The following is a 27,228-nucleotide window of genomic DNA, read 5'->3' on the forward strand; positions in this document are numbered from 1 at the left end:
CGTTCAATGCAGATGCATACTTTGGACTGAGCATGTCCAGAAAATGATTTCACCACCTCCAAATTCCCAGCTGTATAAAAAAGGGGATGTGGACACTGGAAGTCCAGTACTCTCAAGACTCTGGATGTGAACGTATGCACATAAACAACGCAAACGCATGCCAAAATGCATAAAAATGCATGGACATGCAGTGTGTTTTTGGGCGTCATGCATAAGCTGATGCGGTTAAAAAAACCGCAGCGTAACCATGCTTTTGCATGCATTTTGGCATGCGTTTGCGCATGCAGATGATACGCTGCACACAGATACGCTAATTTGTACTTAGCCTTATATACTTTTTTGTGTTTTGGAGCTTTTATACAATAGAAACAATTTTTTTTTTGCATCGCTTTATTCTGAGAGCTATAGCTTTTTTATTTTTCTGTTAATGGAGCTGTATGACAGATTTTATTTCACTTTTTTCCCACGATATGATGGTGCAGCATAGTTTGCTTCATTTTTTTGTGTATTTTTTTATGTTGCTCACTGAAGGGATTAACTAGTGTGACACTTTTCTAGATTGAGTTTTTCTGAATGCAACAATACCAAATATGTGTACTTTTTTTGTTTATTTGACCCCTTCATAACCGGAGGTATTTTTGGGTTTCCATTTTTGTTTTTCGCTCCCCTTCTTCTCAGGACCATAGCTTTTTTATTTTTCTGTCAATATGGCCATGTGAGGACTTGTTTTTTTATTGAATGAGTTATGATTTGAAAGAAACCATTGGTTTTAACATATTGTGTCCTGGAAAACAGGAAAAAAATACCAAGTGCGGTGGAATTGCAAAATAAGTGTAGTCATACAGTTGTTTTTTGATTAGCTTTTTACTAGGTTGGCTAAATGCTAAAACTGACCAGCCATTATGATTTTCCAGGTCTTTACGAGTTCATAGCCACTAAACATGTATAGGTTCTTTTTTATCTAAGTGGCGAAAAAAAATTGTAAAAAAAAAGCACCATATTACGATACCCTTAGTGTCTCCATTTTTCATGATCTTGGGTCGGATGAGGGCTTATTTTTTGAGCACCGAGCTGTCATTTTTATTGATACCATTAAGGTGCAGATATGATCTTTTTACCGCCTGTTATTGCAGTTTTATGCAATGTCATGGTGACAGCGATCACGTATTCTGTTACATACAGGTGATCTGATCATCGCCTATATGTAGCAGAGCTGATCGGGTTATGGTAGCTTCTAGTATCCCATGGAGATTATTGAAGCATGCCAAAAGTAAAAAAAAGTTTTTAAAAATATAAAAAGTATATATTGTGAGGTAGTGACCCCTGTTACAGCTAGGGGGCGCTGTTTGTACTCTACAAAATGCGCACAGAGGCGTAGTGAGGCCATGAGGGCACATGGCAGTCACAGGTGTAGCTGTGATTAGAATGGTGAAGCAGTGAGTGACTGATTAAAAGCCCTGTAGTAGAGAGGGAGGTGTGTCAGTGTTGAGCTTGGAAGCAGACAGAGCAGTTGTCTGCAGAGCTCTTTCTGTGTGGAGCAACACAAGGGAAAAAGTAACCAAAGGGACTGACACCCCTGCGCCTTGGGCTGTCTTATGTTTATCTGGCTGCAATCCGGAGGATAAAGAGTGCAGTGCACTGTGTGAGTACAGAGACTTGGTGCCAGCGTGCAGTCACCAAGGGAATCTGGACAGAGGGATGTCCGGCCTGTTTTTTGACTGCAAACTTAAACCGTGTGTTTCTAATTCACTGTATGAAGAAGCCGTATATTGTGTAGACTGTGTGAAGTAATACAATAAAGGAACGTTTTGTTTTGAACTTGCTTGGGTCACTGCCGTTTCACTGCGTATGGTCCTACTGCTGCATTACATATGGTGGAGAATGCGGACATGTGAACTAAGGCATACTCCAGAGAGTGCTGCAGATCGCTGTGCAAGTCTGCTGGAGAAATGGAGGAACTTTTGGAGCAGGTTGTGCTCAATCAGCAAAGTCTTCAGCAAGAGATGCTGCAGTTTCAGCGTTCGCAGCAAGAAGTTTTGCAGCATCTGGAGCTGCAGTTTCAGCAGCAGCGGCAGCAGGTGACGCTGCAGTGGAAGCTAGCAGAGCTTCAGCAAGTTAAAAAGGAGATCCCTAAAGTGAGGGGAGAACAGCAGAGTCCTGAAGAGACCCCAAAGGTAAGGGGTCATATGTAGAGACTCGGCCTGCCAGGTCTCAAGCAAATGACTTATTGCAATTGGTAGAGGAGTGGCTCCAGCCTGAGTTCTGTTCCCCGTATGAGATGATGTAGAGAATCGTGGCTGACCAGATGGTGAGGGCTCTGATGGCCGCCATGCAGCGTTGGGTCAGGCTAAGGGACCTAGGCACCCTGGAACTGTTGATAGAATGGATTAAGCGGTATAAATCCACTCAGGATGTGGCACCAGAGCCCGGGCATGGGGCTAGTAACTGTTCGGTGACATCTAAGCCCATGGACTGTGGGAACACCGGTCAGGAGTCTATGTGTGCCCAGCCAGTATCTGTCACCACTACGGGCACAGCCGGCAGTGAACCAGAATTGAGCCAGGTACTTGTGAATGGGTGCCAAACAGAGGCTCTTCTGGACATGGGGAGTAAAGTGACTCTGGTCCATCGGTCCCTTGTTGCCGGGGACAACCCCAAAGGACAGAAAGTGGAGGTGATGTGTATCCACGGGGAAATCCAGGAGTACCCGAACACAGAGGTTAATTTTTCCACACTATGTGGGGACATTAAGCATGTGGTGGGAGTGGCAAAGACCCTTCCATATGGGGCTGTGTTGGGGAGAGGTTTGCTCCTCTTTTGGTCCCTGTGGGAAACCAGGGTCAACCCTCTAATGGAAAGTGTTGTACTGGGTGCAGAACCTAAAGATATTGAGATACCTGCCATAGGGGTCGCCAACCTAGGGACAGAGTGTAATCCCGATATGCTCCCTCTAGAAGTAATGGCAGGAGAAGCTAAAGATGTTGTTTTGAGTGTAGAACCCGAAGATCCTAAGATGTATGCCACAGGGGTCGCCAATTTAGGGTTAGAGTGTAACCCCGATAGGCTTCCCCTAGAGGTTGTGGCAGTAGAGGTCGTGGGGGGCCCCATTGAACCCTGAGCTGGGGGTGCTCCCTGGTAGGGTCGGGACAGCTCAGATCCAGGGTCCCACATGGAGACGCAGGTATAAAAGATGCAGGTATGAGAAGAGCCGGGAGTGTGTGGTCGCGGAGGAGACTGGGGATGTGCGCACGAAGAACCCACTGGCACCGGTCAAGGATAGGGCCGGGTGTCAGGGTAAATTACATAGAGCGCTTGCTAGACAGCAGTGTCGGGAGGCTAAGATTCGGGTGCGACATAATACAGATATATGCTCGGACTTGCCGGCGTGGTCCATGGCGTTTCAGCATGATATAGTCACTGAGGCACGGGCAAGGGTACAGAGGAAATGGTACCAGGGAAAGGAAATCAGATACTTAGGTGACTAGATGACCCGCGGGGTTAGTGTACCCAAAATAAACAAAGTTGAGACCACCCAAAACTGGCCCAAATCTATGGTTAAACAGAAAAGAGGGCTTGGCTTCTGCAATGGAGAATGGGGTGAGTGGTCCCGTAATGGAGTGTGGAGGAGAAATGCAAAGGGGAGGGATGTATGCCCCGATCGATGGTTCCAGTCCCTACTTTGGTTTCTTAGTGTAGTGTCGGGCGGGGATATCCCAGGGGCATGCAGATGTCCTGCCTCGCACCCATACTGGGTAACAAATGTTCAACCCCACAGGTATGAATGGGGGGAGGATATGGGAGGTAGTGACCCCTGTTACAGCTAGGGGGCGCTTTTTGTGCTCTCCAGAATGTGCATGGAGGCGTAGTGAGGCCATGAGAGTGTATGGCAGTCACAGGTGTGGCTGTGATTAGAATGGTGAAGCAGTGACTGATTAAAAGCCCTGTAGTAGAGGGGGAGGTGTGTCAGTGTTGAGCTTGGAAGCAGACAGAGCAGTTATCTGCAGAGCTCTTTCTGTGTGGAGCAACACAGGGGAAAAAGTAAGCAAAGGAACAGACACCCTGCATCTTGCGCTGTCTTATGTTTATCCGGCTGCAATCCAGAGGATAAAGAGTGCAATGCACTGTGTGAGTACAGAGACTTGGTTCAGGCGTGCGGTCGCCCAGGGAAACTGGACAGAGGGAAGCCCGGCCTGTTTACTGACTGCAAACTAAAGCCGTGGGTTTTTAATGGACTGTATGAAGAAACCATGTATTGTATAGACTGTGTGAAGTAACACAATAAAGGAACGTTTTGTTTAACTTACTTGGGTCACTGCCATTTCACTGCGTATGGTCCTACCGCTGCATTACATTAAATAAAAAAGTTGAAATCACATACACATATTTTCTATTACCATGTTCAGAATTGCCTGATTTTTCAATAGAAAAGGATTAACCTGATCGCTAAATGGCGTAGCGAGAAAAAAGTCAAAACAACAGAATTACGTTTTTTTGGTTGCCAGAACATTGCATTAAAATACAATAATGAGCGATCAAAAGATTGTATCTGAACCAAAATGGTATAATTAAAAACAACAGATTGGTATGCAAAAAACAAGCCATCATCCAACCCAAGATCACAAAAAATGGAGACTCTACTGATATCGGAAAATGGCGCATTTTTTTAACAAAGTTTGGATTTTTTTTTCACCGCTTAGATAAAAAATATTCTGTGCATATTTGGTGTCTATGAACTCGTAATGACCTGGAGAATCATAACAGCAGGTCAGATTTAGCATTTAGTGAACATAGTAAAAAAGCAAAACAAAAACAACAGTGGAATTGCACTTTTTTTTGCAATTTCACTGCACTCGGAATTTTTTTTCCTGTTTTCCAGTACATGATATGTTAAAATCAATGATGTCTTTCAAAAGTACAACTCATTCCACAAAAAAAAAACAAGCCCTCACATGGCCATATTGACTGAGTTATGGCTCTGGGAAGAAGATGAGCAAAAAATGAATACGCAAAAACAAAAATACCTCCGGTCATGAAGGGGTTAAAGCTGCTATTGTGTCTGCCATTACTACCTCTTGTAGTAGGGCATTCCATATTATGACTGCTCTAATTGTGAATGACCCTTTCCTATTTAGCTGCTGGAATAACCTTTCTTCCACCTGTAGTGAGTACCCCTTAGGCCTCTTTCACACGTCCGTGTCTCCGGTTCAAGTACTGACAGTTTTCTCACGTACCGGAGACACAGACACTGACACATATAGACCCATTCAAATGAATGGGTCTGTACACATGTCTCTGTGTATTCACAGACCGTGTGTCCGTGTTGAAAACACGGAGACAAGTCCGTTTATCTCTGGCAGCACGGTCCGCAAAGCGTCCCGCACACGTGCACATGGAGAACAGTGTGCAATCTCCTCCATGTGCACGTACTGCCTGCAGGAGTGACAGCGCTACAGTAAGCGCTGTCCCCCCTGCATGTGGTGCTGAAGGCGGCATTCATCTCTTCTCCCCTGCAGGAGAGAAGAGATGAAAAATCAAGTTTTTGGGGCTTTTTTGTTAAAAATAAAGTTTGGGGGTCACCTCTCGCCTCCCATCCCCCGTGCACCCGCCCGCTTGCAGAGAAATACTCACCCAGCTCCCGCAATGTCTCCTCTTAGCGTCAGCAGCTTGTCCTGTGTGAGCGGTCACATGGTACCGCTCATTACAGTGACAAATATGCACAAATTCATCACTGTAATGAGCGGTACCACGTGACCGCTCACACAGGACAAGCTGCCGGCGCTGAGAGGAGACATCGCGGGAGCTTGGTGAGTATTTCTCTGCAAGCAGGCGGGCGGGGGGGTGGGACGCGGGAGGTGACCCCGAACTTTATTTTAAACAAAAAAAAACTTGATCTTTCATCCCTTTTCTCCTGCAAGCGCTGCTTTCAGCCGAGCAGGACAGAAGGGATGAATGCTGGCTTCAGCACCACAAGCAGGGGATAGCGCTTACTGTAGCGCTGTCTCTCCTGCACGGTCCATGTGGTCCTCAGGCGGCACACGGCTGCCGCACGTGTGCTACACTGATGTGCCACGTGAGCACACGGACACGGATAACTCCGGCACCGTTGTCTCCGGTATCGGAATTATCTGGACGTGTGAAACCGGCCTTAAGTATAGTTTTTAGAAGAAATATATCATGTTCCAGTCCTCTGTACTGTCCACACATACATTTATACACAAGCTAAAGAAATCCAACTTTTCCAACCTCTCATCATATTCCTTGTAATAAACTAGTTCCCTGCCTTTGAACTGACTCTCACGTCTGTAAATAAAGAAGAAATCTCACGGTGCTAGCAGGGATCTCACTGAGGTCACCGCACCTCAGCACAGTTGGGAACAGAGCCTCAGCGACTGGACATAACCTCAATGACATCACCACTGGTCAATGAGGCTGCGCTCGCAGCAGTTCAGTCACCAATGGTTCTCAGCCTGGACGGTCACATTTTGGCACCACCCAGGTTGAAAACTGTTTATCCCCCAGACATGGATTACTGCGTGGGACAGAACGACAGACAGGCATGGTATATTGTTGTTTTTTGTTGTTGTAGTCTTATTACAGGAGATTGAGGGCTTCAGTGGAATTAGGCGAGGTCGTAATTATGGTTTAATTAAGATTATTAAAGGAGTCTGTGTTTTTCTTTCAATTAAAGGACTTTATTCTGGCTGTGTATTTATTTACCATATAACTATAGGATTAGTAATGGATAGGTGTCTTATAGATGCCTCTCCATTACTTAGCCATGGGCTTGATGTCACCTGACAATACAAAGGTGAAATCAACCCAACAAATATTAACCCCACTTGCCACCGCTACAGGGCAAGTGAGAAGAGCCAGGCAAAGCACCAGAATTGGCGCATCTAATAGATGTGCCTTTTCTGGGCAGCTGCGGGCTGCTATTTTTAGGCTGGGTGGGACCAATATCCATGGCCCCTTACCAGCCTGAGAATACCAGCCCCCAGCTGTCTGCTTTAACAAGGCTGGTTGTCAAAAATGGGGAGAACCCCAAGCCATTTTTTTAAAGTATTTATTTAAATAATTAAAAAAATAGCGTGGGGACCCCTCTATTCTTGATAACTAGCCTTGCTGAAGCTGACAGCTGAGGGTTGCAGTCCCAAACTGTGAATTTTGCCTTGCTGGTTTGCACAAATACAGGGGAACCCACGCCGCTTTTTTAAATTATTTACAGTGCAGGAGTGGCTGATGAATACTCCCATCCGCCGCTCCTGCTCTCACTGTTATTAGCAGCAGCAATTGTCGGATGATGGGATCAGTAGTCCCATCACCTGACACCAGTGACCGGAGGTAAACTTTATGCCTCCGATCACAGCTGAGCGCTCACGCTGTCTTTTCTATATATATACAGTACAAACTAATACCGGGGCCGCAGTTTACAGCATCAAAATGAGGTGACAGATTCCCTTTAAACTGAAACACGGTACTGGAAACAGATGTGGAAATGTGAGAGAACAAAAATCACCATACTACAGCAAAAGTTGTAGGAGCACCACTGGCTCTTCTGGCCTCAGCCTTAAAGATAATAGTAATACCAAACAGGTCACACTGGTCCTAGGGAGCTAAGAAGGATCCTATACCAGAACAAATTCTGCATTTAGTTTATCGAAAGAGATTAAGTCAGCCTTTGTACGAGAATGTAGATTGTTACTTCAATTCAATTGCCAAACTGTGATGCTCGTCACTTCTCATGGCCAAGCCGTAAGTCAGAATTGTCAAGGAGTCAAGGTCAGAAGCCAGAAGAGTATGTCATAAACAGAAGGAAGAGACAAAAGCGTGGTCAGGTAACGTTCCGTGGTCAGAAAACCAGGAGTATAACGGATCAGAGCAGAAGGGGTTAAAAAGTCGGATGGCCAGAACAAAGTCCAAGCTCAGACAGCAAATGATCAAGCATACAGAACTCAAGGCACAGGGAGCACAAACCTCACAAGCTTCCAGAGGTCTGGGAGAATCAGCTCAGTTAAGTAGCATCCGTGATAGTCAACACAGCCGATGCCTCTCAGTTGCAGATTGGATAATCGAGCTGTCAATCAATACACTTACAGCTCAGCACTCCCCTGTACCAGATTGGATGGCCAAGCTGTCAATCAAAGTACTGACAGTTTCAGCATGCCCCTGTACCAGATCAGACAGACAAGCTGTCAGTAGCTGCATCCCAGACATACTGAGGAGTGGAACCGTGACACAAACTATGTTGCTGGCTCTGTGAGATGTTGCGTAGGGGTACTATTAGTGATACAGTAGAATCAATCTCAGCCAAAGAAAATCTCAATGTGGGAATCAGAAAATGGGGGAAACTAGGCAAGCAACTCAAGTGATTTCTCACTAAAAAAAAGTCACCTGACACACGAATTAGTGGCGGTGGACAAGAATTGGGAACCAGACAGCTGAGGAGGTACTGTCATGAGGGGAAAGGAGTTGGTTTCATTTATAAACAATGCAGGCAATGAGTGGCTAAAAGATCCTGTGAGGGAAAACCTGCTTGTTCTGTGGTCAGCTCTGGAGCAGGTGATGCTGCATGTGCTCTTGGTATTGGAGGATCAACAGTGCCAAAAAAGTCATCAAGTCCTATGTGCTGACATCTCGTGTGCTGGAGTTCTAGTGCACGTTGCTGCCAGATAGTCCTATCCAGAATAGCCAGTTGTCCAAGTCCTCACTATTTCATGTGTCTTCTAGCCTGCCATATGAATGCCTTTAGTGTTTGTCCACGTCCACTATCTGCAGTTTTCTGAATCTACCTTACCATTACCATGTGAAGCAAACTGCTTCATTAAGCAAAGAAAAAAGCTCTTGATACTCCCCAAACTGATCTTTGCACCCTGTGTGAAAAGGCCTTGGCATAGTCCATTTGCACCACCTGTTTTTAAGCATCAGCAAGTGAAACATCTGTTCCCAAAAAGCTATAATTTTGGACTTACACAATTTAGGTAGCCTAAAAGTCTAATACTGCAGTATATTGATAAATAGGCTCTTAGTTACCACCAGTCATTATCTGTTTTTCCTAGCCAAGTAAGTTAAAGTTGTTTGGACATTAATAAGGCTGTACTTTCATTAACCCCTTAATGACAAGAGGTATTTTTGATTTTGCATTTTCATCTTTTGCTCCCCTTCTTCCCAAAGTAATCACTTTTTTATTTTCTGGTGAAAATGGCCATGTGAGGGATTGTTTTTGCAGGATGAGTTGTACTTTTGAACGGCACCATTGGTTTTACCATGTTGTGTACTCCAAAACAGGAAATAAATTCCAAGTGCGGTGAAGTTGCAAAAAACAGGGCACCATGTTCACTAAATGTTCAAACTAACCTGACATTATGATTCTATAGGCTATTGCAAGTTCATAGACTGCAAACATGTCTAGGTTCCTTTTTATTTAACCCCTTTCTGTCATCTGATGTACTATTCCGTCCGTGTGACCCGGGACTTAATCCCCATGGACAGAATAGTATGTCGCATGTTATCAGCTGCGCTCTCGGGGGGAGCACGGCTGAACGCAGCCAGGTGTCAGCTGATTATCACAGCTAACACCCAGCCCTAAGTGCCAGGTGCGGTCACGGACCTTTCCAGGCACTTTAAACCCTGGAACACTGCAATCAAACATGATTGCAGTGTTCTGGGCCCAGCAGAGGGGCTGACAGCCCCTCTGCCTTTGGATTGGAGACCCTGTGGCATGACGCGGAGTCCCGATCGCTTCCATGGTAACCCGATGTCGTCATGATGACATCCGGGTTACCAGAGCTGAGAGACTTCCTGTCATGTGCAGTGCATGTCAGGAAGTCTCTGAGGTCTGTGTGCACAGAGTGCAGTGCTGACAGCTTATATGGCATGCAGGTCTGCTTATAAGCGATCAGCCTGCACAAAATGAGTGTCCCATAGTGGGACACAGTATAAAAGTTAGAATGAATTAAAAAAAAATAATAATAATTGTAAAAATATATAAAAAGTAAAAAATAATAATAAAAAAATCAATATTTATTCTATCAATAAATAAATATTTGAATAAAAAAAATTTCTAAACAATAAAAGTAAACATACTTAGTATTGCTGTGTCTGTAATGACGCGACTTATAAAACTGTCCCACGAGTTAACCCTTTTAGAAAACACCATTAAAAAAAAAAAGGCTAAAAAACAATGCTTTATTGTCATACCGCCGAACAAAAAGTGGAATACCACGTGATCAAAAAGACGGATATAAATTGTGGTACTGCTGAAAAAGACATCTTGTCCCACAAAAAATAAGCCACCATATAGCTCCATCACCAGAAAAATAAAAAAAGTTAAAGCTTTCAGAATAAAGCGATTCAAAAATAATTATTTTTTATATAAAATAGTTTTTATTGTATAAAAGCGCCAAAACATAAAAAAATATAAATGTGGTATCACTGTCATCGTACTGACGTGAAGAATAAAACTGCTTTATCAATTTTACCACACGTGGAATGGTATAAACGCCCCTCCCAAATGAAATTCATGAATTGCTGGTTTTTGTTCATTCTGCCTCACAAAAATCAGAAAAAAAAGTGATCAAAAAATGTCATGTGCCCAAAAATGGTATCTATAAAAACGTCAACTCGTCCCACAAAGAGCAAGACCTCACATGACTCTGTGGACCAAAATATGGAAAAATTATAGGTCTCAAAATGTGGTGATGCAAAAACTATTTTTTGCAATTAAAAGCATATTTTAGTGTGTGACAGCAGCCAAACATAAAAACCCGCTATAAAAACACACTATATTTACTAAATCAAACCCCCCTTTATCACCCCCTTAGTTAGGGAAAAATAAAATAATAAAAAAAGGTATTTATTTCCATTTTCCCATTAGGGTTATGGGTAAAGTTAGGGTTAGGGTTAGGGCTAATGTTAGGATTAGGGTTGGGGCTAGACTTGGGGTTAGGGTTTGTATTACACTTACGGTTGAGTTGTGTGTGGGGTTATGGGTGTGTTGGGGTTAGTGGTGTGGCTAGGGTTGGGATTAGGGTTAGGGGTGTGTTCAGGTTAGGGGTGTAGTTAGGGTTATGGTTAGGGGTGGGATTAGGGTTAGGGGTGTGTTGGGGTTTGGGTTGCAGTTTAAATTAAGGGGATGGTGTCCAATCTCAATTCCAGCCAATTCTGTGTTGAAAAAATAAAACAGTACTCCTTCCCCTCCGAGCTTTGTTTTGCGCCCAAACAGTGGTTTATCCCCACATATGGAGTATTAGTGTACTCAGGACAAATTGAACAACAACTTTTGGGTTCCAATTTCTCCTGTTACCCTTGGTAACATGCAAAATTGGGGGCTAAAAAACATTTTTGTGGGGAAAAATGATTTTTTACTTTCATGGCTCAGTGTTATAAACTTTAGTGAAACACTTGGGGGTTCAAAGTGTTCACCTTACATCCAGATAAGTTCCTTGGGGAATCTAGTTTCCAATATGGGGACACTTGTGGAGGGTTTATACTGTTTAGGTACATCAGGGGCTCTGCAAAAGCAACGTGATGCCCGCAGACCGTTCCATAAAAGTCTGCATTCCTAAACTGCGCTCCTTCCCTTCCGAGCTCTGCCATGCGCCCAAACGGTGGTTCCCCCCAACATATTGGATATCATCATACTCAGGACGAATTGCGCAATAAATTTTGGGGTCCAATTTCTCCTTTTAACCTTGGGAAAATAAAAATTTGGGGGCAAAAAGATCAGTTTTGTGAAAAAATATGATTTGTTTTACGGCTCTACATTATAAACTTCTGTGAAGCACTTGGGGGTTAAAAGTGCTTACCACACATCTAGATAAGTTCCTAAGGGGGTCTTCTCTCCAAAATGCTGTCACTTGTGGGGGGTTGCCACTGTTTAGGCACATCAGGGGCTCTCCAAACGCGACATGGTGTCCTATCTCAATTCCAGCTAATTATGCATTGAACAGTCAAACGGCGCTCCTTCCCTTCCGAGCTCTGCCATGTGCCCAAACAGTGGTTTACCCCCACATGTGGGATATTGGTGTACTCAGGACAAATTTTACAACTTTTGGGGTCCAATTTCTCCTGTTACCCTTGGTAAAATAAAACAAATTGGATCTGAAGTACATTTTTTGTGAAAAAAAAGTTAAATGTTCATTTTTTAAACATTCAAAAAATTCCTGTGAAGCACCTGAAGGGTTAATAAACTTCTTGAATGTGGTTTTGAGCACCTTGAGGGGTGCAGTTTTTAGAATGGTGTCACTTTGGTGTGTTTTCTATCACATAGACCCCCCAAAGTGACTTCAAATGTGATGTGGTCCCTAAAAAAAAAGGTGTTTTAAAAATAAGAAATCGCTGATCATAAGAAATCGCTGATCAACTTTTAACCCTTATAACTTCATAACAAAAAAAATGTGGTTCCATAATTGTGCTGATGCAAAGTAGACATTAAATGTTAAATGTTACTTTATTAAGTATTTTGTGTAACATATCTGTGTGATTTAAGGGCATGAAAATTCAAAGCTGAAAAATTGCGACATTTTCAAAATTTGTGCCAAAATTCTGTTTTTTTCACATATAAATGCAAGTCATATCAAATAATTTTTACAACTACGATGAAGTACAATATGTCACAAGAAAACAATGCTGGAATCACCGGGATCCGTTTTGAAGTGTTCCAGAGTTTTAACCTCATAAAGCGACAGTGGTCAGAATTGTAAAATTACCCTTTGGGTAAAGGGGTTAGATGGTGAAAAAAATTTCAAATGTTTGATAAAAAAAATTGTGCTATTTTCTAATGCCCATAGCGTCTCCATTTTTTATGATCTTGGGTTGGAAGAGGGCTTATTTTTTGCAAGCCGAGTCATTTTTAATGATACCATTTTGGTACAGATGCGTTCTTTTGATCGCCCATTATTGCATTTTATGCAATGTCATAGCGACAAATAATTCTGGCATTTTTACTTTTTTCTCGCTAGGCCATTTAGCGATTAGGTTAATCCTTTTTATAAATAGTTATACAGTAGCGCTAGTCTACTAATGTGTGCTAGACAGACAGCCTCCACAACTACTTATGCTATTTGGACATTAACTGGAACTAAAATATGACTGTGTGCTACTAATTTTTGTCAGACAGACAGCGCATATCTCAGCAGGCACTAGTGCACTTTATAGGTGAACTCTTTATATTTACTTATGTCATATGGATATTAATTGGTATGAACAACTGTTTAATTCCAATGTCTGTTTGCCACTGACATGTACCTCATAAAAACTTGATATTCTAAATATTTATGGTGAATTGAGTTAACATGACTCTCATCCTGCTTCTATGATCTATTGATTTAACCCTCCGAGTATTGTGCCATTAGGGTTCCAAGAGTGTACATCATTATTTTTATTTTTTCCCATTAGGATAAGAGGTCTAAACATGAATATATTTTCGGTTTTAATCCTTTTTTTATTGAAAGATCGAGCGATTCTGAACACGGCTATACGAAATATGTGTATGTTTGATTGTTTTTTATTGTTTTATTTTGAAAGGGAGGTGATTTGAACTTTTATATATATATATATATATATATATATATATATTTATGTTTTTAAAACTTTCCTTTACTTTGGCATGCTTCAGTAGTCTCCATGGAAGACTAGAAGCTAGACTAGAAGCTACACTTGTCCGATCGGCTCTGCTACATACAGGCGATGATCAGATTGCCTCTGTGTAGCAGAATTGCTGACTTGCTATGAACGCCGACCACTGGCGGATTTATGGTGCGATTGCCGGAAGCGTATGTTAAAGTTAGAGCTTGACAGTGTTACGGCTAGCGGAATGCACCGAATAAATAGAGATGTTTTTATTGATATTGGTGCATTCGCAGCCCGGGGTCCACCGTGCAGGAGTACCTGCTGCTAGCAACGTCGGCGTGGAATGGACTAACTCAGTTATTTCACCGAGTAGTCGTGAAAGAAAAGCACTGTGCCCTGTTAGGCTTCACAGAGGCACAGGTTAACTGCCCACACAGAGAGCAGTCAGTGGTCACGCATGCACACAAAACTCCTCGCCGGAGGTGCCAGCATTCTAGGGGCTTATTTCAGCCGGGTCCCTGAACACATTCAAACACAAACTCCTCGCCGGAGGTGCCAGCATTCTAGGGGCTTATTTCAGCCGGGTCCCTGAACACATACTCTCGTGACCACACTGGCGCAAAGCACTTAACAAAGAACAATACTAGCGCATGGCCGTGCGGTCATGCAAACCTTAAATAGCTGCAGCACGTACAGGACCTTCCTAGAAGGACCAATGAGAAGCTACACCAGAGCGTGAGCACCTACAGGACCATCCTGAAGGAGCCAATGACCTTAGCTGCAGTATCAGATCATGTGACCCTCAATCTCCACTGAGAGATCTTACTCTGGGCATGCTCAGAACGAGCAAAGCAGGGCTTAGACCCAGAAGCGTCTGCTCACCGCTGCCCAGCACCGACTTCAATGGCAGAAGCAGGAAAGGCAGCAGTAACTCTTAGCACAGAGTCAGACTGAGCGAGACGCTGGGACCGACAGCTCCACTGCTGCAGGAGAAGAATGGGAGACCGCAGCGGAGATGGACCGAGATTCCCCCTGTGCAGAGGAGGGAAATCGACCCCTAACAGACAGTGGCATTTAATGGGTTAATAGCTGCGGGTGGATTGCGATTCTACCAACGGCTGTTCCGGGCACATGTCAGCTGTTTAAAACAGCTAACATGTGCCGGGAAAGATGTGGGCTCACAGAGTGAGTAAAATAAACCACTAAATACGAAATAAATTATAAAGTACATACAGTCAGATAATACACCACTTATTTTCCAAAAAGAAACAGAAAATAGGTGCAGAGAAAGTAAACAGAAAAAGCAAAGACATAAACCATAGCTTAAATTTCACTGACTTGCTTTAAATAGCAGCAGAACGCCTGAACATCCAAATGAGACTATCACTAGCAGGAAATGCCAGCAGGGGAAAGAATATAAAGCTGTACCCAAAAGGTGGTAGTGCACACAAATTAAAACAACTGTGTTATGCTAAACAGACTGCAACCAAGAAAACCGAACCTAAACACCCAAAGCAAAGGTGTGTCTGCTGAGGCTCAGTGGACAGAGAAGCCAACCGCAAAACATAGGCTCAAGTTTACAAACCCAGAACCATGAAACCTCCATCACTTGCCATTTTCTGAACAGGAAAGCTGTTTAGTTTATAGGAAGACTTTAGTAAAAAGTACCCTGTAGCCTATGTAAAACCAGCTATGTTTCAAGATTTTATATATAATTGATAGCAAAAACATTTATAAAAAATAAGAAAAAAAATGTTTAACTTAACTACTTACTAACAAGGAGGTCATTTGTTGATGTTCAAATCTCATGCTCCTCCACGAGCAGCCATTTTATGGACAGGAGAGCTTTGTAGTATATGATGAAGATTGCCAATATGTGAAGGAGGGAGACATACCTGTCTCACCTCTATCATAGTAATTGAACACAAAACATGTCCACAACATGTCTGTTAAAATAAACATAAAGTGGCCAACCTATTTTAAGATTTTTTCAGCATTTTAATTGTAAATTATTTTAAATTGTGTAGCTTGTTTATTCTTCCTACTGATGCAATGCTACTGTCATATATCATTTTCTCTATGCTGCATGATACATAAGATAGAGAAGGTAAGACTGATATTGTTGCTCTGTCCATTTTTTTAGTGTAAAAAGCAATGATCCTTCATAACGGGGCAGTTGAGTTCACATCTTGTGCTTTTGTGAAAAGAACCCTACTATTTATCCATTGTAACCTAGATTGTGCGCTTTGGCAAATGGATAAGAGTAAAAGACTATTCTTCCTTCATGAGATATATATTTGACCTTGCTCTGTCCTTAAGTTTGTTACAGTAGGATTAAAGGAGTGTCTACTAGTGAAAAGGAGCTGTGGAATAAAGTATTTTTCTTTGTAAGGGGAGGTTGACAAATGAAGTGTTCTCAGCAATTAATGACCAGCTTCAAAACAACTTTAAGATGAGGTGGTCCTGGGGCATTCACAAAAACTGCTGACTACAGCACTTTGGTAATTAGATGTAACCTGGTCATAGATCACAACGGGCCAGCAGACTAAGAAAAAAAGATATCTTTAGCAAACTGGCATCCCAGTGTTTGATCAGTATATTTTTTGCTTATAGTGTTATTTCCATGTTACTGCCTTTTCAACTCTAACACTTAGATCAATAAATATACGCATATTTCTAGTCAGCATTGGTTTCAAAGGAGCCTTACTCCCCGCTGGCTTTCTTAGAGTTCTTAGGGTGCATCAAATACTATCTGCATTTTTCACTTTCTTCTCAGCAGGTTGTTTTCACATAAAGATTGTTTACCTGTAGCAGAATAACATTTTCAATTTATTTATAGAGTAATGGTAATTGGAAATAAAAAATGTGCTTATTATTGTCATGAATCCAAATGAAACAAAAAATAGCTTTGAATCCGTCTTTTCCAATCATTGCCTAAATTATATATCAAAAAAGTTTACCAATCCAAATGGTTAATAGTAGCAGCAAGGTAGTAGTGTTAAATAAAAAATAACTTTTAATAAATATCTTAAAAGAGGACTATAGTCCCAATCAACACCAAAAGGCAAAATGACACAAACAGGTCCTGACGTCCTCCGGTGTGAAGTGCGATGATCGGCACACACACATATTTCTTCTACACTGGGCATCTCCCCTGATGACAGAGCCCAAGGAAACGCGTCGGGAGATTGAATAACAAGGAGGCTTCCCATAGGGTCCGTTGACATCAGAGAGAAAAGGGGTTGCAAGTAGGATCTGTGGAAAATCCTCCCCCGGTTTTTTATGCATCGGACGCATGGAATGACGCTGTAAGGAAGGTCCCTGAAGTTTGGTGAGACCATTCCTGTTTATACCCTTGATTGCTAAAAAACATGCTGTTTTTTGCGCACAAATGGTATGTTAGGCACTAACAACTGTGCAAGATTGTGATAGGGTATTGTTATTATGGTGTAATAAGTAAATGCTGGTCACCATGCTATAAGGACTACAGCGCTAGACAGGAGCGTCTGGCTTTATATGTGTTACTTGGTTTGGTTTTTTGTTTGTGTCATTTTGCCTTTTGGTGTTGATTGGGACTATAGTCCTCTTTTAAGATATTTATTAAAAGTTATTTTTTATTTAACACTACTACCTTGCTGCTACCATTGCCTAAATTAATTGTTCACACTGGTGAATATCAACTGCATAAATGCATGCAAGTGTGGGTGAATGTGTGAGTAAGTAATATATTTACCATTACATGGCACAGAAATGAATACAAGGCATGATGGATACATTAGGAGTAAGAAAGAAAGAGAGAGAGACAGAGAAAGAAGAAAGGGAAAGGAGAGGAAATGGAAGGAAGGAAGGAAAAGGGGAAGGAAAAGAAGGAAGGGAAAGAAAGAAGGAAGGGAAAGACAAAAAAAGGAAGGGAAAGAAAGAAGGAAAGAAAGAAATAGAGAGAAAGAAAAAAGAAATAGAGAAAGAAGAAAGAAAAAAGGGAAAGGAGAGGAAAGGAAAGGAAGGAAAAGGAGAGGAATAGAAGGAAAGGAAAGAAAGAATTAAGGAAGGAAAAGAAAGAAAGGAAGAAAGAAAGAAAGTATGAGAAAGAAAGAAAAAAGAGAGACAAAGAGAAAGAAGAAAAGGAAAGGAGAGGAAAGGTAAGAAAGGAAGGAAAAGGAGAGGAGAAGAAGGAAGGGAAAGCAAAAAGAAAATAAGAAAGAAAGGGACAATGTAGTGCAATATGGGAACAACCACCAGGGTAAGCGGAAGGGAGGTAACAGGAGATCATCTGAAGCAAAGATCTGAAGAGCTGGGCAAAACTCAGCTAGGGGGCAATAGGGAGATCGGATAAGTCAAAACAGCAACAGCTGGGAATGCAGTGTCAGAGGACAAGACAGAAGCAAGGTCTGAACTAAGCCAGGGGTCAGAAACCAGTCAGGAGCGCGGTACCAAGAAGATGAGAGGAAAACACAGCCAGACACACACCAAAGATCAGAGCCAGAAGGACAATCCAAAACTGGAACGCAAGACGTTAGGGCAGGTCAGAAATCAAACCAGGTCATACACAGAGGGGAAAAGACACACACGATGCACCAAGTCAGAGGTCAGTATGGGGCAAATATGAACACGGGCAGATGGGTAGCAAAGGACACACTCAGGTTATGCAAGATCAGCTGCTATAGCCAAAGACATGAACTATCACTGACATCAGCTGCCAGAAACAGGGAAATAGCCACCCATACACCAGAGAGAGGTAGGAAAGGTTAACCCGCGCATGACCAGGTCAGGAAAGAGACAACCTGAAGTAAAACCTGACCTGGATCATGACAGACAGTGCAAGAGACAAAGTGAGAGAAAGAAGAAGAAGACGGAAGGGAAAGGAAGGAAAAGGAAAGATAAGATGTTTCATATCCCAGCTTTGAGCAGAGGCATGAGCATTCATATATCGTGGGTGTAGATTAAATTGTTTACCGTATTTTTTTCGCTTTGTAAGACGCTCCGGATTATAAGACGCACCCCAAATTTTGAGGAGAAAAATAGGAAAAAACTTTTTTTAATAAATTGGTGGGGCGTCTTATAATCCATGCGTCTTATTACTTACCAGGGGTTGTTGCTGCAGTGGATCAGGGTCCCAGGGTCGTTGCTGGAGGCAGGAGTGTATCATTGCTGCAGGCTGGGATGAGGAGGTCTGCAGGGGGGCTCCTATGCAGCAGGCTGGGATGAGGGGGTCTGCAGGGGGGCTCCTGTGCTGCAGGGGGGCTCCTGTGCTGCAGGCTGGGATGAGGCAGTCTGCAGGGGGGCTCCTGTGCTGCAGGCTGGGATGAGGCGGTCTGCGGGGGGCTCCTGTGCTGCTTGGGGGCTTCGGGGCTTCAGGGCTGTTTCCAGTGCTGCGGGGGCTCTGCCGACATATTGTGAAAGGCCAGAGCCCCCTGGCAGTTCGTCCATGTATTCCTGTATGACTGACTCCGGGAAAATGGCCGCCGGAATCTCGAGAGATGAGATCTCAGCCCTGAAATCTCATCTCCCGAGATTTCGGCGGCCATTTTCCCGGAGTCAGTCATACAGGAAGGAACGCATGGACGAAATGCCTGGGGGCTCTGGTCTTTCACAAAATGTCACCAGAGTCCCCGCAGCACCGGAGTAGCAGCGGGCGACAGCGGTGGCGGGCGGCAGCAGCAGTGGTGGCAGGCGGCAGCAGCAGCGGTGGCGGGCGGCAGCAGCAGCAGCGGTGGTGGGCGGCAGCAGCAGCGGGCGGCAGCGGACACCCCCTCATCCCAGCCTGTAACGGTAAGCGGTATATCTGCTTTGTAAGACGCACCCCCATTTCCCCCCCAAATTTGGGGGAAATAAAGTGCGTCTAACAAAGCGGAAAATACGGTAATTGTTTTAACTGGGACAGGCAGCTGCCACTACCTTTGTGGTGAGCAACTGATATAAAAATAAACCCAGAAAGAACATATACCAGTTAAATTTGTCATTAATGATTAGGTTTGTAATGTTAAGTACAATATCTTGTTTCCACCTGTTGCTTCATTGGCCTGCCTGCTATCCTTCATTTTTGTATGCCTAATTTTGAATAGAAGTCGTGGCTCCCCATACATGTCAATGCCAAATCACTTTGGAGCTGGGTTCCCACATCTTTCATGCTGCCATGTAGCCCTTGATTGACAAAGATGCTGAGAAACAACTTGCCCAGCTGCTCCTTACCAGACAGCATCTGGAAAACAGCATGAACTTTCTATGCTATTTTTGCTGAAGCATATTCTGGAGTGGGATCTGAGAATGAAAAATGTGCTGCTACAAAACATTTTAAAAATGGAGAAGCATAAGTTTTCAGTTATATGACTAAAGAGAATAAATATAAGATTGCATTTCCAAGGTGCTTACAAGTGACCTCTTCTAGCTGTAATTACTAAGGTATTTCAGCATTCTGTCATGATTTTTAGGCAATTGTGCCAAAATGCTATAATTTTTTAAGCAACTTTTCAAAAAAGTAAAATTTTGCCACAATTTTTTTGTGATAAAACTTGCAAGCAAGAAGCAACTTTTGAATGTGCTGAGGACAAAGCTGGTGAGGCAGCGAATAAATGGAAGGAGCAAGGAGAAGAAGCTGGGAGGAATGGAGAACTATGGATTATTAACTCTGTAGAGTACAGGAAGTTAAGGATACTGGAAAACACTAACCTCCAGTTTATACAGTGAATTATGAAGTCAGTCAAAGTGTCATTTGATGCAGCTGTCAGTATAAGAATGGAAATGAAGGAAATTTAAAAAAGAGAAAAAAAAGATATTACTACGTCCCTGTACTGGGATACTCAAAAGGGCAAAAGGGGGCTGGCTAGTCAAGAGGTTGACTAGGCCCATAACTGGGGGATGTCACAATCCTGCTGAGGGGACCTCTATGACTGGGATGAAGCATGTGGTCTGCTGTCGGTGTCACAATCCTGGGCATAATACCCCTGAACCTATGGACTGCAGTCTCGTCAGATGGAGCTCATACTATGCTTACCCGGCCTGGGCTGTGGACTGTAAACCTGGTGACAGTCCCCAGGCTCTTGGACTCTGGAAATCTGGTGACACTAATCAGCGCTGCACTGCCCCAACAGTTAATCTCCAATAAGTGGGTGGGTGTCTGCTGTATACATGGAGATGCCAAGGACTACCCTTTAGCTAGAGTAACCATAGGGACATACTGTGGTGATAAGACCCATGAGGTTGGGGTAGTGAGAGACTTGATCCATCCCATCATACTGGGTCTTGATTTTTCTCTGTTCTGGGACTTGTGGCAGAAGGGGGCTGTACTGAGTGTCCCAATTAAAGCCAGGGCCAGTGAAGGAAACTCCTTCAGGAGCAGAGGTGAAGGAGTTTCCCCTTTGTGTCCCCACTGGAGAGGAAGATGAGACTGTACCTGAGGAGCCCAGCTTCCCTGATTTAGAGGTGCTCAGAGAGAATTTTTGGACTGCTCAGCTTAGAGATCTCACATTGAAATATGCCTTTGAAAATGTCACTGTATGTAATGGGGTTGCTCAAGAGCCGGGGATTGACACCAAATTCCCTCATTTTACAGTGACTAGCGAGCTGCTGTATCGGGTGATCAAATTGAGGGGTGGAGAAATTGTGGAACAGCTGTTAGTTCTGACTTCGTACTGGCGGAGGGTTCTAGAGATGGCCCATGCTCATATACTGAGGGGTCATCTAAGGGTAGAGGAAACACCAGCCCGGTTGCAGGAAACCGTACCAGGTGTACCATGTGAATCTGCTCAAACCCTGGTGGGACCATGAACCGCTCAGAGCTGCTTGGCTGTTCACCCATCCTGAAGCCAAGGTCGAGGAGGTCATAATTGTAGAGGCGTTGATGCAAGCCCAGAAGCAGCAATGTCAGGAACTGCTTCAGCAGAACCATGATCTGTTCTCAGAATTGCCAGGGCGCACACAGGTCGTGGAACACGACATACTAACAAAGCCTCATGTAAGGGTGAACCTGAAGCCCTACAGAATCCACAAATCACATTGGGAGATAATCTCACAAGAGATGAAGAGGATGCTGGAACTTGGGGTAATAAAGGAATCAAGAAGTGGCTGGTCAAGTCCCATTGTCCTCATAATGAAGCCAAGTGACGAGTGGCAGTTTTGTAATGGTTACCGCAAGTTCAATGAGGTGTCCAGGATTGACGAGTTCCCAATTTGGATGAACTTATTGAATGACTGAGGCCCGCAAAGTATTTCACAACCCTCACCCTAACAAAGGATTACTGGCAGATCCCTGTGTCGCAGTGCGCCAAAGAGAAGATGGCCTTCTCAATGCCAGATGGCTGGTTCCATTACAGCAGGATGCCTTTCGGTCTGCAGGGGGGCCCCGCTACCTTCAAGAGGGCAGTGGACCGGATCTTGGTGCTGCACAGGAAGTAGGCATTTCAGGAACTCAAGTGGGCTCTATGTAGGCATCCGGTTCTGGTTGCACCAGACTTTAAAAAATAATTTGTGTTACAGACCGATGCTTCAGAGGCTGGATAAGGAGTGGTACTCTCACAGGAAATAAATAGAGAGGAGCATCTCATCCTTTATTTGAACCGAAAACTCTCTTCTTGCGACATGAATTATGCAATTGAAGAGAAGGAATGCTTGGCCATAGACTAAAGTACTAACTTCTGGGCCGTAGATTCATTTCCTATGACGCTTAAAGCGCCATTTCTCAGCCAATGAAGGTGCACGCAGAGTGTGGGCAGCGTGATGACATAGGCCTTGGTCCCCACCATCTTAGAGAAGGGCATGGCAGTGATTGGCTTGCTTTCTGCGGTGTCACAGGGGCTATAAAGGGGCGTTCCTGCTGACCACCATCTTACTGCTGCTGATCTGAGCGTAGGGAGAGGATGCTGTCTCTTCGTCAGAAGCAGGGATAGCGTTAGGCAGGGTAAATTGACCCCAAAACCGCTTGTGCTGTAGCGATTTCCACTGTCCAACACCACCTTTTCTTTGCAGGGACAGTGGAGGCTAGATTATTATATTATTGTAGGTTATAAGGCTCCCTGATAGCTGCGTTGCTGTGTGTACGCCACTGTGCAAACCAACTGCTTTTTTCAAAGCACAAATCCTGTTGCTCCTTCCTTTCTGCACAGCTATCTTGTTTGTTTGTCCACACTTTTGACTTTTGTGTGCAGCAGTCCTTTTTATTGCTGCCTGCCACACTTTTCTGAGATTACTATAGGGAGATAGTAATTGTAGTACAGTCCCTTTTTTTTTTTTTGGTATATCTCTTCAAGCCACTTTCTGCCACAGAAAATATACTGTAATACAGTGGCCCAGATTTATTCACTAGTCTCCCTGAAAAAAAAAAAAGGGGCAGATTAAAATTGGCAAATCTGCATTAGTGCCAGTCCTGTGTGTGGCATCTGTCTTTCTTTTTCTGCCACAGAAAACCTACTGTATAACTGTGGGCCTGATTTTTTCCTAATTCTCCCATAAAAAAAAAAAAAATTGGGAGATTAAGATTGGCAAATCTGCATTAGTGCCAGTCCTGTGTGTGGCATCTGTCTTTCTTTTTCTGCAACAGAAAACCTACTGTATAATTGTGGGCCTGATTTTTTCCTAATACTCCCATAAACAACAACAAAAATTGTGAGATTAAGATTGGCAAATCTGCATTAGTGCCAGTCCTGTATGTGGCATCTGTCTTTCTTTTTCTGCCACAGAAAACCTACTGTATAACAGTGTGCCTGATTTTTTCCTCATTCTCCCATAAAAAAAAAAAAATTGGGAGATTAAGATTGGCAAATCTGCATTAGTGCCAGTCCTGTGTGTGGCATCTGTCTTTCTTTTTCTGCCACAGAAAACCTACTATATAACTGTGGGCCTGATTTTTTCCTAATTCTCCCATAAAAAAAAAAAAATTGTGAGATTAAGATTGGCAAATCTGCATTAGTGCCAGTCCTGTGTGTGGCATCTGTCTTTGTTTTTCTGCCACAGAAAACCTACTGTATAACTGTGGGCATGATTTTTCCTAATTCTCCCATTAAAAAAAAAAAAATTGGGAGATTAAGATTGGCAAATCTGCATTAGTGCCAGTCCTGTGTGTTGAGCCTACTCTCCACTAGGTGCATATGGATATATATTTTTTCGGTATCGCTGCTACAATTTTCCTTATTTTCCAAATTATTATTTTTTATTTTTTATTTTTTATTTTATTTTTATATTTTTTTAATTTTTTTATTTTTTCATTTTATATACAATTTTCTTTGACTTTTATTTTATTCCAGTTTTTATTTTTAGTTTCCATTAATTTTTATTTTCATTTTTCCACTATCAGGATACTCATTTCCCCTTGTCAGGGTTTTTCTTTCTTGCTTGGTCCACTATTTCCTTTTTCGTTTTTTCATTTTTTTCCCTTTTTTTCATTAATCACTATTTATTTTAATATTTTTTATTTTCAATCTTTTTATTTTCATTTTTGTTTTTATTGTTTACATTTTATTTGCGATTTTCATTTTCATCATTTTATTTCTATTCATATTTTCATTTTCTCAACCATCAATTCTATCAATATATCCCCAAATCGCCCCAGCTATATACATTGTCATGATACTCCTTTGGCACCTATATACAGCCTCCGCAAGTGGTTTTCCACTAGCACTTCTTACAGTGCTGCTACACTCCTACCTCTGGGCAAAGTTTTGCCCTTACATACACTCAGGGCTTAGTGAGCATGTGCAGTGACGTCACTTCCGGTCCGGGACTTCCGGTCCGGCGATATTTCAGGGCAGCAGTTCCACCCACCCCCACACTGCAAGCCTCAGTCCAGGACAGCACAGCAAGGCGCAGGATGCGCCGCTGACTCCACAGGAGACCCCTAACAGGTACATATGTGGCGCCACCTCTCCTCCTCCGGCCGGTCGTTTCTGACCGCTTCTACCTGGTAACCTTGGTTACCACCCATTTACCCTTGTGTCTCCACCTACTCTACAGGCCCACCATGTATGACACGGCCCTTCTATAATAAGCTACATATCTCTGGGACAGCAGCCCTTACTGACCTCATTATAAGGTAAATTGACTTTTCATGTAAAGACTTATCTTAATGAGGGTTCCCTTGTTCTACATCAGCGTGGGCACTTCTAATGGGACACTTTTCTGTAGCACTTAATATCAGTTTTAGTGCTATCCATATATTGCCTGTACACACAGAGGCAACACATTATATGTACCATCTTACACTATGCCCGGATTAACACCTTATTACTGGCTCGGCCATTCATAATATTTAATTAACATTACACGTGTCTGGTACCCATCCTTTATTGTTAGGATCTGTATTCTGTACTCTCATGTGATTTATGTACTAACACTGTGATCTTGTCACTGTGACAGGTTATGCCCTTTTAAAAAAGAGAGATCGTTTGTTTTCCTCCACTACTGCCACCTTTATGCATATATATCATTGGACTAGAGGTAAAACCTTGGATAGTCTATTTACAATATCATTGCATTCTATGACAGAATTGTTTCGCCGCTCCTGATTGTGTGACCACTGTCATCCTTGGAGTTGTTTTGTATATATATTTTTTTGTATATATTAATCTTGCTTGCTTTTCCTTTGGTGATTTATTTTATTTTGTTTATCTGCTTTATAGTTATGTGTCCTTATCCAATTTATGTCAAACCATTGTTTATATATAATTTTTGTTTGTCTCTCCAGTAACCCCATGAATAAGGCCCGGGAGGGTCGAAACGTCGGGTTTTGTTCTATCAATGTGGCAAACCATTACTGTGTTTTTTCTTAAATAAAATTGGCATAAACCATTTTTTCTGCAATACTTCAGTATCGAGTGTGCGGTAATTTTTCTTTATGATAGACTTGACCTAATGGTCAGTTTACCAGCACCTCACTGTCCTTCGACCTGAGTGCACACCATTTCCCCTATACTTAGTCCTGTGTGTGGCATCTGTCTTTCTTTTTCTGCCACAGAAAACCTACTGTATAACAGTGTGCCAGATTTTTTCCTCATTCTCCCATAAAAAACAAAAAAAATTGTGAGATTAAGATTGGCAAATCTGCATTAGTGCCAGTCATGTGTGTGACATCTGTCTTTGTTTTTCTGCCACTGAAAACCTACTGTATAACTGTGGGCCTGATTTTTTCCTAATTCTCCCATAAAAAAAAAAATTGTGAGATTAAGATTGGCAAATCTGCATTAGTGCCAGTCCTGTGTGTGGCATCTGTCTTTCCTTTTCTGCCACAGAAAACCTACTGTATAACAGTGTGCCTGATTTTTCACTGCATTCTGCCACACATAAAAAAGGGAGATTTACATTCACAACAAGTTCACGTACACCTTCTACCTGGTTTTACAGGACCACCTAACAGTTGTTAGTTAGGTTACATTTTTCAAATAATGAGGAAGTCTGGTGGAAGAGGTCGTTGCCGTGGGCGTTCATTGCCAGCTGGTAGTGATGGTAGTGGTGGTGGTCATGGAGCATCAGGTGGTCGTGGGAAAAGCAATATAGCCCCTAAGTCTCGAGTTGTTGAGCCTGCGTCATCGTCAGGCTCCACAAGGCTTCAAAGGCATTTCTGGGAGTAGGAAAACCGCTTTTGAAGCCGGAGCAGCAGGAACAAGTATTGGCTTTAATTGCTGACTCTGCTCTTTCGCCTCCTCCTCGGAAAGTGCCAAATGTCAGAGCAGTGCGTCATCAGTGGATGCTCCCGGTCAGGAACAAGTCGCTTCCTTGTGTCCTTCACCAAGAACAACAGTGAAGGATGCGTCAGGCGACACAACTGGTTACTCCATGGAGCTCTTTACACATACCGTGCCTGGGTTAGAAAGGGAAATTGTTAACAGGCCATTCCCATTACAAGATGAATCGGACATGGAGTGCACAGATGCACAGCCACAGCCAAATTATTATGCTGTTCCTTTGACTCAGATCAGAACATTGCCCTCGCAGTGTACTGATCCAGAATCTGACCCCGATGAGACTATGGAGCCCCGTCACGAACGCTATAGCACCGGCTTACACGGTGACCCAGAGGAAGGTGCACAGAACATAGAAGAGGAGGTCATAGATGACACAGTTGTTGACCCCGATTGGCAGCCATTGTGGGAACAGGGTGCAGGCGGCATTAGCTCTGAAGCGGAGGAGGAGGAGGAGCCGCAGCAGGCATCAACATCACAACAGGTTCCATCTGGCAGGCCCGTATCTGGCCAAAAACGTGTGGCAAAACCAAAACCAGTTGTAGGACAGCGTGGCCATCAGGTTAAAGTAGCTCAGTGTGCAATGCCTGAAAAGGTATCCGATAGGAAGAGTGCAGTCTGGAATTTTTTTAACCAAGATCCCAATGATCAGCGCAAAGTCATCTGTAAGAAATGCTCAAGGACCTTCAGAAGAGGTCAGAATGTTAAAAATTTAAAAACAAGTTGCATGCATAGACATTTACCCACCATGCACTTGCAAGCCTGGACAAACTACCAAACGTCCCTTAACGTTGTAGCACCCTCTCACAATGAAGCTAGTCAGCAATGCGACATCCCTTCCCTCACTGTAAGCCCACCGTTTACCACACCACCTGCAGGTAATGTGGCAGTTTCGTTGCAAGGCCAAAGCAGTCAGGGAATCACCAGGTTCGTGGTCGGAAAAACTGTATGTAGGGCAACATCAAGAATACCATCACCAACCCTCTCTCAGTCA

General features: G+C 43.2%; 1 long non-coding RNA gene across 1 annotated transcript; it reads left to right on the plus strand.

Moving 5' to 3' along the window:
• Window positions 1-24,274: 24,274 nt before the first annotated feature.
• Window positions 24,275-25,307, plus strand: LOC143781180 (uncharacterized). Its single transcript, XR_013216606.1, has 4 exons — window positions 24,275-24,401; window positions 24,511-24,589; window positions 24,913-24,993; window positions 25,241-25,307. It is a non-coding gene; the product is annotated as an uncharacterized LOC143781180 (long non-coding RNA).
• The last annotated feature ends 1,921 nt before the right edge of the window (window positions 25,308-27,228 follow it).

This window comes from Ranitomeya variabilis, chromosome 6 (assembly GCF_051348905.1).
Source record: "Ranitomeya variabilis isolate aRanVar5 chromosome 6, aRanVar5.hap1, whole genome shotgun sequence".
Taxonomy (NCBI): Eukaryota; Metazoa; Chordata; class Amphibia; order Anura; family Dendrobatidae; genus Ranitomeya; species Ranitomeya variabilis.